Source organism: Ambystoma mexicanum, unplaced genomic scaffold (genome assembly GCF_040938575.1).
Source record: "Ambystoma mexicanum isolate Mex_15411 unplaced genomic scaffold, UKY_AmexF1_1 Mex_scaf1, whole genome shotgun sequence".
NCBI classification, from domain to species: Eukaryota; Metazoa; Chordata; class Amphibia; order Caudata; family Ambystomatidae; genus Ambystoma; species Ambystoma mexicanum.
The window spans coordinates 4,283,328-4,293,960 of NW_027182324.1; the positions used below are offsets into that span (position 1 = coordinate 4,283,328).

At 40.9% G+C, this 10,633-nt stretch overlaps 1 non-coding gene across 1 annotated transcript; it reads left to right on the forward strand.

The window, feature by feature from the left end:
- Positions 1 to 2,234: 2,234 nt before the first annotated feature.
- Positions 2,235 to 2,308, forward strand: TRNAT-AGU (transfer RNA threonine (anticodon AGU)). Its single transcript has one exon. It is a non-coding gene; the product is annotated as a tRNA-Thr (tRNA).
- The last annotated feature ends 8,325 nt before the right edge of the window (positions 2,309 to 10,633 follow it).

Consider the following 10,633-nt stretch of genomic DNA (forward strand, 5'->3'; position numbering starts at 1 on the left):
ATTTTTTGTAAAAGAAGCAAAGGTACGCCTGAACAGGGACTTGAACCCTGGACCCTCAGATTAAAAGTCTGATGCTCTACCGACTGAGCTATCCAGGCACAGGGATCACTGCCCATTTTAAACTTGATTTTCACTCTACAGCACCTCCATACATGGCTACCTCACTGGTCAATAAAGGAAATGAATTACTAGTGCATTACACACATTTCGACACTGGAGACATAACTTTTTTCAGTCATTCCGTATCCAGATATAGAGATTTGCAGCATCTAGGACTTTAATGTTCACCCACTTACGGATTTGAATGTTTTGCCACATTCATGAGTGCAAACTTGCTCCCCAGTAAAGACGAACATGTGCTCCTCAATGCACACACTGGGCAATGCAGTCCACTCTAAATCGACGATTAATGACATGCTCGTTTTGTGCAATGGAGTTTCAGTCAATTGGAAAACATTTTGAAAAGTTATATTGCAACAGAAGCCCAGCCTTAAAAAAGTGGATTTCACTTCTGATTGATTACATGAGGAAGGAAAGGAGACCAGATGCAAAAAAGGGGCTGTGGCTTAGTTGGTTAAAGCGCCTGTCTAGTAAACAGGAGATCCTGAGTTCGAATCTCAGCAGCGCCTGTCTGCTTTTTTTTCGACCAATCTGTCTCCCCAATATTAAAACTTTGTACAAAGATTGCTATTTCATGCTATTTAGAAGCACAGTCAGGCTTGAAATGTTGGCAAAGCATCCAAGAACTCTGGACTCCACTACCTTAGAGTCATATTGCCCAAGGTTGCGATGCCATCAGAAATAGCACATATTAGAATGAGCAATTCATATTTCCTGCTTAATTTTTTGTAAAAGAAGCAAAGGTACGCCTGAACAGGGACTTGAACCCTGGACCCTCAGATTAAAAGTCTGATGCTCTACCGACTGAGCTATCCAGGCACATGGATCACTGCCATTTGAAACTTGATTTTCACTCTACAGCACCTCCATACATGGCTACCTCACTGGTCAATAAAGGAAATGAATTACTAGTGCATTACACACATTTTGACACTGGAGACATAACTTTTTTCAGTCATTCTGTATCCAGATATAGAGATTTGCAGCATCTAGGACTTTAATGTTCACCCACTTACGGATTTGAATGTTTTGCCACATTCATGAGTGCAAACTTGCTCCCCAGTAAAGACGAACATGTGCTCCTCAATGCACACACTGGGCAATGCAGTCCACTCTAAATCGACGATTAATGACATGCTCGTTTTGTGCAATGGAGTTTCAGTCAATTGGAAAACATTTTGAAAAGTTATATTGCAACAGAAGCCCAGCCTTAAAAATGTGGATTTCACTTCTAAATGATTACATGAGGAAGGAAAGGAGACCAGATGCAAAAAAGGTGCTGTGGCTTAGTTGGTTAAAGCGCCTGTCTAGTAAACAGGAGATCCTGAGTTAGAATCTCAGCAGCGCCTGTCTGCTTTTTTTCGACCAATCTGTCTCCCCAATATTAAAACTTTGTACAAAGATTGCTATTTCATGCTATTTAGAAGCACAGTCAGGCTTGATATGTTGGCAAAGCATCCAAGAACTCTGGACTCCACTACCTTAGAGTCATATTGCCCAAGGTTGCGATGCCATCAGAAATAGCACATATTAGAATGAGCAATTCATATTTCCTGCTTAATTTTTTGTAAAAGAAGCAAAGGTACGCCTGAACAGGGACTTGAACCCTGGACCCTCAGATTAAAAGTCTGATGCTCTACCGACTGAGCTATCCATGCACATGGATCACTGCCATTTGAAACTTGATTTTCACTCTACAGCACCTCCATACATGGCTACCTCACTGGTCAATAAAGGAAATGAATTACTAGTGCATTACACACATTTTGACACTGGAGACATAACTTTTTTCAGTCATTCCGTATCCAGATATAGAGATTTGCAGCATCTAGGACTTTAATGTTCACCCACTTACGGATTTGAATGTTTTGCCACATTCATGAGTGCAAACTTGCTCCCCAGTAAATACGAACATGTGCTCCTCAATGCACACACTGGGCAATGCAGTCCACTCTAAATCGACGATTAATGACATGCTTGTTTTGTGCAATGGAGTTTCAGTCAATTGGAAAACATTTTGAAAAGTTATATTGCAACAGAAGCCCAGCCTTAAAAAAGTGGATTTCACTTCTAAATGATTACATGAGGAAGGAAAGGAGACCAGATGCAAAAAAGGTGCTGTGGCTTAGTTGGTTAAAGCGCCTGTCTAGTAAACAGGAGATCCTGAGTTCGAATCTCAGCAGCGCCTGTCTGCTTTTTTTCGACCAATCTGTCTCCCCAATATTAAAACTTTGTACAAAGATTGCTATTTCATGCTATTTAGAAGCACAGTCAGGCTTCATATGTTGGCAAAGCATCCAAGAACTCTGGACTCCACTACCTTAGAGTCATATTGCCCAAGGTTGCGATGCCATCAGAAATAGCACATATTAGAATGAGCAATTCATATTTCCTGCTTAATTTTTTGTAAAAGAAGCAAAGGTACACCTGAACAGGGACTTGAACCCTGGACCCTCAGATTAAAAGTCTGATGCTCTACCGACTGAGCTATCCAGGCACATGGATCACTGCCATTTGAAACTTGATTTTCACTCTACAGCACCTCCATACATGGCTACCTCACTGGTCAATAAAGGAAATGAATTACTAGTGCATTACACACATTTTGACACTGGAGACATAACTTTTTTCAGTCATTCCGTATCCAGATATAGAGATTTGCAGCATCTAGGACTTTAATGTTCACCCACTTACGGATTTGAATGTTTTGCCACATTCATGAGTGCAAACTTGCTCCCCAGTAAATACGAACATGTGCTCCTCAATGCACACACTGGGCAATGCAGTCCACTCTAAATCGACGATTAATGACATGCTTGTTTTGTGCAATGGAGTTTCAGTCAATTGGAAAACATTTTGAAAAGTTATATTGCAACAGAAGCCCAGCCTTAAAAAAGTGGATTTCACTTCTAAATGATTACATGAGGAAGGAAAGGAGACCAGATGCAAAAAAGGTGCTGTGGCTTAGTTGGTTAAAGCGCCTGTCTAGTAAACAGGAGATCCTGAGTTAGAATCTCAGCAGCGCATGTCTGCTTTTTTTCGACCAATCTGTCTCCCCAATATTAAAACTTTGTACAAAGATTGCTATTTCATGCTATTTAGAAGCACAGTCAGGCTTGATATGTTGGCAAAGCATCCAAGAACTCTGGACTCCACTACCTTAGAGTCATATTGCCCAAGGTTGCGATGCCATCAGAAATAGCACATATTAGAATGAGCAATTCATATTTCCTGCTTAATTTTTTGTAAAAGAAGCAAAGGTACGCCTGAACAGGGACTTGAACCCTGGACCCTCAGATTAAAAGTCTGATGCTCTACCGACTGAGCTATCCATGCACATGGACCACTGCCATTTGAAACTTGATTTTCACTCTACAGCACCTCCATACATGGCTACCTCACTGGTCAATAAAGGAAATGAATTACTAGTGCATTACACACATTTTGACACTGGAGACATAACTTTTTTCAGTCATTCCGTATCCAGATATAGAGATTTGCAGCATCTAGGACTTTAATGTTCACCCACTTACGGATTTGAATGTTTTGCCACATTCATGAGTGCAAACTTGCTCCCCAGTAAATACGAACATGCGCTCCTCAATGCACACACTGGGCAATGCAGTCCACTCTAAATCGACGATTAATGACATGCTCGTTTTGTGCAATGGAGTTTCAGTCAATTGGAAAACATTTTGAAAAGTTATATTGCAACAGAAGCCCAGCCTTAAAAAAGTGGATTTCACTTCTAAATGATTACACGAGGAAGGAAAGGAGACCAGATGCAAAAAAGGTGCTGTGGCTTAGTTGGTTAAAGCGCCTGTCTAGTAAACAGGAGATCCTGAGTTAGAATCTCAGCAGCGCATGTCTGCTTTTTTTCGACCAATCTGTCTCCCCAATATTAAAACTTTGTACAAAGATTGCTATTTCATGCTATTTAGAAGCACAGTCAGGCTTGATATGTTGGCAAAGCATCCAAGAACTCTGGACTCCACTACCTTAGAGTCATATTGCCCAAGGTTGCGATGCCATCAGAAATAGCACATATTAGAATGAGCAATTCATATTTCCTGCTTAATTTTTTGTAAAAGAAGCAAAGGTACGCCTGAACAGGGACTTGAACCCTGGACCCTCAGATTAAAAGTCTGATGCTCTACCGACTGAGCTATCCAGTCACAGGGATCACTGCCCATTTGAAACTTGATTTTCACTCTACAGCACCTCCATACATGGCTACCTCACTGGTCAATAAAGGAAATGAATTACTAGTGCATTACACACATTTTGACACTGGAGACATAACTTTTTTCAGTCATTCCGTATCCAGATATAGAGATTTGCAGCATCTAGGACTTTAATGTTCACCCACTTACGGATTTGAATGTTTTGCCACATTCATGAGTGCAAACTTGCTCCCCAGTAAAGACGAACATGTGCTCCTCAATGCACACACTGGGCAATGCAGTCCACTCTAAATCGACGATTAATGACATGCTCGTTTTGTGCAATGGAGTTTCAGTCAATTGGAAAACATTTTGAAAAGTTATATTGCAACAGAAGCCCAGCCTTAAAAAAGTGGATTTCACTTCTGATTGATTACATGAGGAAGGAAAGGAGACCAGATGCAAAAAAGGGGCTGTGGCTTAGTTGGTTAAAGCGCCTGTCTAGTAAACAGGAGATCCTGAGTTCGAATCTCAGCAGCGCCTGTCTGCTTTTTTTTCGACCAATCTGTCTCCCCAATATTAAAACTTTGTACAAAGATTGCTATTTCATGCTATTTAGAAGCACAGTCAGGCTTGAAATGTTGGCAAAGCATCCAAGAACTCTGGACTCCACTACCTTAGAGTCATATTGCCCAAGGTTGCGATGCCATCAGAAACAGCACATATTAGAATGAGCAATTCATATTTCCTGCTTAATTTTTTGTAAAAGAAGCAAAGGTACGCCTGAACAGGGACTTGAACCCTGGACCCTCAGATTAAAAGTCTGATGCTCTACCGACTGAGCTATCCAGGCACAGGGATCACTGCCCATTTGAAACTTGATTTTCACTCTACAGCACCTCCATACATGGCTACCTCACTGGTCAATAAAGGAAATGAATTACTAGTGCATTACACACATTTCGACACTGGAGACATAACTTTTTTCAGTCATTCCGTATCCAGATATAGAGATTTGCAGCATCTAGGACTTTAATGTTCACCCACTTACGGATTTGAATGTTTTGCCACATTCATGAGTGCAAACTTGCTCCCCAGTAAATACGAACATGTGCTCCTCAATGCACACACTGGGCAATGCAGTCCACTCTAAATCGACGATTAATGACATGCTCGTTTTGTGCAATGGAGTTTCAGTCAATTGGAAAACATTTTGAAAAGTTATATTGCAACAGAAGCCCAGCCTTAAAAAAGTGGATTTCACTTCTAAATGATTACATGAGGAAGGAAAGGAGACCAGATGCAAAAAAGGTGCTGTGGCTTAGTTGGTTAAAGCGCCTGTCTAGTAAACAGGAGATCCTGAGTTAGAATCTCAGCAGCGCCTGTCTGCTTTTTTTCGACCAATCTGTCTCCCCAATATTAAAACTTTGTACAAAGATTGCTATTTCATGCTATTTAGAAGCACAGTCAGGCTTGATATGTTGGCAAAGCATCCAAGAACTCTGGACTCCACTACCTTAGAGTCATATTGCCCAAGGTTGCGATGCCATCAGAAATAGCACATATTAGAATGAGCAATTCATATTTCCTGCTTAATTTTTTGTAAAAGAAGCAAAGGTACGCCTGAACAGGGACTTGAACCCTGGACCCTCAGATTAAAAGTCTGATGCTCTACCGACTGAGCTATCCATGCACATGAATCACTGCCATTTGAAACTTGATTTTCACTCTACAGCACCTCCATACATGGCTACCTCACTGGTCAATAAAGGAAATGAATTACTAGTGCATTACACACATTTTGACACTGGAGACATAACTTTTTTCAGTCATTCCGTATCCAGATATAGAGATTTGCAGCATCTAGGACTTTAATGTTCACCCACTTACGGATTTGAATGTTTTGCCACATTCATGAGTGCAAACTTGCTCCCCAGTAAAGACGAACATGTGCTCCTCAATGCACACACTGGGCAATGCAGTGCACTCTAAATCGACGATTAATGACATGCTCGTTTTGTGCAATGTAGTTTCAGTCAATTGGAAAACATTTTGAAAATTTATATTGCAACAGAAGCCCAGCCTTAAAAAAGTGGATTTCACTTCTGATTGATTACATGAGGAAGGAAAGGAGACCAGATGCAAAAAAGGGGCTGTGGCTTAGTTGGTTAAAGCGCCTGTCTAGTAAACAGGAGATCCTGAGTTCGAATCTCAGCAGCGCCTGTCTGCTTTTTTTTCGACCAATCTGTCTCCCCAATATTAAAACTTTGTACAAAGATTGCTATTTCATGCTATTTAGAAGCACAGTCAGGCTTGAAATGTTGGCAAAGCATCCAAGAACTCTGGACTCCACTACCTTAGAGTCATATTGCCCAAGGTTGCGATGCCATCAGAAACAGCACATATTAGAATGAGCAATTCATATTTCCTGCTTAATTTTTTGTAAAAGAAGCAAAGGTACGCCTGAACAGGGACTTAAACCCTGGACCCTCAGATTAAAAGTCTGATGCTCTACCGACTGAGCTATCCAGGCACAGGGATCACTGCCCATTTGAAACTTGATTTTCACTCTACAGCACCTCCATACATGGCTACCTCACTGGTCAATAAAGGAAATGAATTACTAGTGCATTACACACATTTTGACACTGGAGACATAACTTTTTTCAGTCATTCCGTATCCAGATATAGAGATTTGCAGCATCTAGGACTTTAATGTTCACCCACTTACGGATTTGAATGTTTTGCCACATTCATGAGTGCAAACTTGCTCCCCAGTAAATACGAACATGTGCTCCTCAATGCACACACTGGGCAATGCAGTCCACTCTAAATCGACGATTAATGACATGCTCGTTTTGTGCAATGGAGTTTCAGTCAATTGGAAAACATTTTGAAAAGTTATATTGCAACAGAAGCCCAGCCTTAAAAAAGTGGATTTCACTTCTAAATGATTACATGAGGAAGGAAAGGAGACCAGATGCAAAAAAGGTGCTGTGGCTTAGTTGGTTAAAGCGCCTGTCTAGTAAACAGGAGATCCTGAGTTAGAATCTCAGCAGCGCCTGTCTGCTTTTTTTCGACCAATCTGTCTCCCCAATATTAAAACTTTGTACAAAGATTGCTATTTCATGCTATTTAGAAGCACAGTCAGGCTTGATATGTTGGCAAAGCATCCAAGAACTCTGGACTCCACTACCTTAGAGTCATATTGCCCAAGGTTGCGATGCCATCAGAAATAGCACATATTAGAATGAGCAATTCATATTTCCTGCTTAATTTTTTGTAAAAGAAGCAAAGGTACGCCTGAACAGGGACTTGAACCCTGGACCCTCAGATTAAAAGTCTGATGCTCTACCGACTGAGCTATCCATGCACATGAATCACTGCCATTTGAAACTTGATTTTCACTCTACAGCACCTCCATACATGGCTACCTCACTGGTCAATAAAGGAAATGAATTACTAGTGCATTACACACATTTTGACACTGGAGACATAACTTTTTTCAGTCATTCCGTATCCAGATGTAGAGATTTGCAGCATCTAGGACTTTAATGTTCACCCACTTACGGATTTGAATGTTTTGCCACATTCATGAGTGCAAACTTGCTCCCCAGTAAAGACGAACATGTGCTCCTCAATGCACACACTGGGCAATGCAGTCCACTCTAAATCGACGATTAATGACATGCTCGTTTTGTGCAATGGAGTTTCAGTCAATTGGAAAACATTTTGAAAATTTATATTGCAACAGAAGCCCAGCCTTAAAAAAGTGGATTTCACTTCTGATTGATTACATGAGGAAGGAAAGGAGACCAGATGCAAAAAAGGGGCTGTGGCTTAGTTGGTTAAAGCGCCTGTCTAGTAAACAGGAGATCCTGAGTTCGAATCTCAGCAGCGCCTGTCTGCTTTTTTTTCGACCAATCTGTCTCCCCAATATTAAAACTTTGTACAAAGATTGCTATTTCATGCTATTTAGAAGCACAGTCAGGCTTGAAATGTTGGCAAAGCATCCAAGAACTCTGGACTCCACTACCTTAGAGTCATATTGCCCAAGGTTGCGATGCCATCAGAAACAGCACATATTAGAATGAGCAATTCATATTTCCTGCTTAATTTTTTGTAAAAGAAGCAAAGGTACGCCTGAACAGGGACTTGAACCCTGGACCCTCAGATTAAAAGTCTGATGCTCTACCGACTGAGCTATCCAGGCACAGGGATCACTGCCCATTTGAAACTTGATTTTCACTCTACAGCACCTCCATACATGGCTACCTCACTGGTCAATAAAGGAAATGAATTACTAGTGCATTACACACATTTTGACACTGGAGACATAACTTTTTTCAGTCATTCCGTATCCAGATATAGAGATTTGCAGCATCTAGGACTTTAATGTTCACCCACTTACGGATTTGAATGTTTTGCCACATTCATGAGTGCAAACTTGCTCCCCAGTAAATACGAACATGTGCTCCTCAATGCACACACTGGGCAATGCAGTCCACTCTAAATCGACGATTAATGACATGCTCGTTTTGTGCAATGGAGTTTCAGTCAATTGGAAAACATTTTGAAAAGTTATATTGCAACAGAAGCCCAGCCTTAAAAAAGTGGATTTCACTTCTAAATGATTACATGAGGAAGGAAAGGAGACCAGATGCAAAAAAGGTGCTGTGGCTTAGTTGGTTAAAGCGCCTGTCTAGTAAACAGGAGATCCTGAGTTAGAATCTCAGCAGCGCCTGTCTGCTTTTTTTCGACCAATCTGTCTCCCCAATATTAAAACTTTGTACAAAGATTGCTATTTCATGCTATTTAGAAGCACAGTCAGGCTTGATATGTTGGCAAAGCATCCAAGAACTCTGGACTCCACTACCTTAGAGTCATATTGCCCAAGGTTGCGATGCCATCAGAAATAGCACATATTAGAATGAGCAATTCATATTTCCTGCTTAATTTTTTGTAAAAGAAGCAAAGGTACGCCTGAACAGGGACTTGAACCCTGGACCCTCAGATTAAAAGTCTGATGCTCTACCGACTGAGCTATCCATGCACATGGATCACTGCCATTTGAAACTTGATTTTCACTCTACAGCACCTCCATACATGGCTACCTCACTGGTCAATAAAGGAAATGAATTACTAGTGCATTACACACATTTTGACACTGGAGACATAACTTTTTTCAGTCATTCCGTATCCAGATATAGAGATTTGCAGCATCTAGGACTTTAATGTTCACCCACTTACGGATTTGAATGTTTTGCCACATTCATGAGTGCAAACTTGCTCCCCAGTAAAGACGAACATGTGCTCCTCAATGCACACACTGGGCAATGCAGTCCACTCTAAATCGACGATTAATGACATGCTCGTTTTGTGCAATGGAGTTTCAGTCAATTGGAAAACATTTTGAAAAGTTATATTGCAACAGAAGCCCAGCCTTAAAAAAGTGGATTTCACTTCTGATTGATTACATGAGGAAGGAAAGGAGACCAGATGCAAAAAAGGGGCTGTGGCTTAGTTGGTTAAAGCGCCTGTCTAGTAAACAGGAGATCCTGAGTTCGAATCTCAGCAGCGCCTGTCTGCTTTTTTTTCGACCAATCTGTCTCCCCAATATTAAAACTTTGTACAAAGATTGCTATTTCATGCTATTTAGAAGCACAGTCAGGCTTGAAATGTTGGCAAAGCATCCAAGAACTCTGGACTCCACTACCTTAGAGTCATATTGCCCAAGGTTGCGATGCCATCAGAAACAGCACATATTAGAATGAGCAATTCATATTTCCTGCTTAATTTTTTGTAAAAGAAGCAAAGGTACGCCTGAACAGGGACTTGAACCCTGGACCCTCAGATTAAAAGTCTGATGCTCTACCCACTGAGCTATCCAGGCACAGGGATCACTGCCCATTTGAAACTTGATTTTCACTCTACAGCACCTCCATACATGGCTACCTCACTGGTCAATAAAGGAAATGAATTACTAGTGCATTACACACATTTCGACACTGGAGACATAACTTTTTTCAGTCATTCCGTATCCAGATATAGAGATTTGCAGCATCTAGGACTTTAATGTTCACCCACTTACGGATTTGAATGTTTTGCCACATTCATGAGTGCAAACTTGCTCCCCAGTAAAGACGAACATGTGCTCCTCAATGCACACACTGGGCAATGCAGTCCACTCTAAATCGACGATTAATGACATGCTTGTTTTGTGCAATGGAGTTTCAGTCAATTGGAAAACATTTTGAAAAGTTATATTGCAACAGAAGCCCAGCCTTAAAAAAGTGGATTTCACTTCTAAATGATTACATGAGGAAGGAAAGGAGACCAGATGCAAAAAA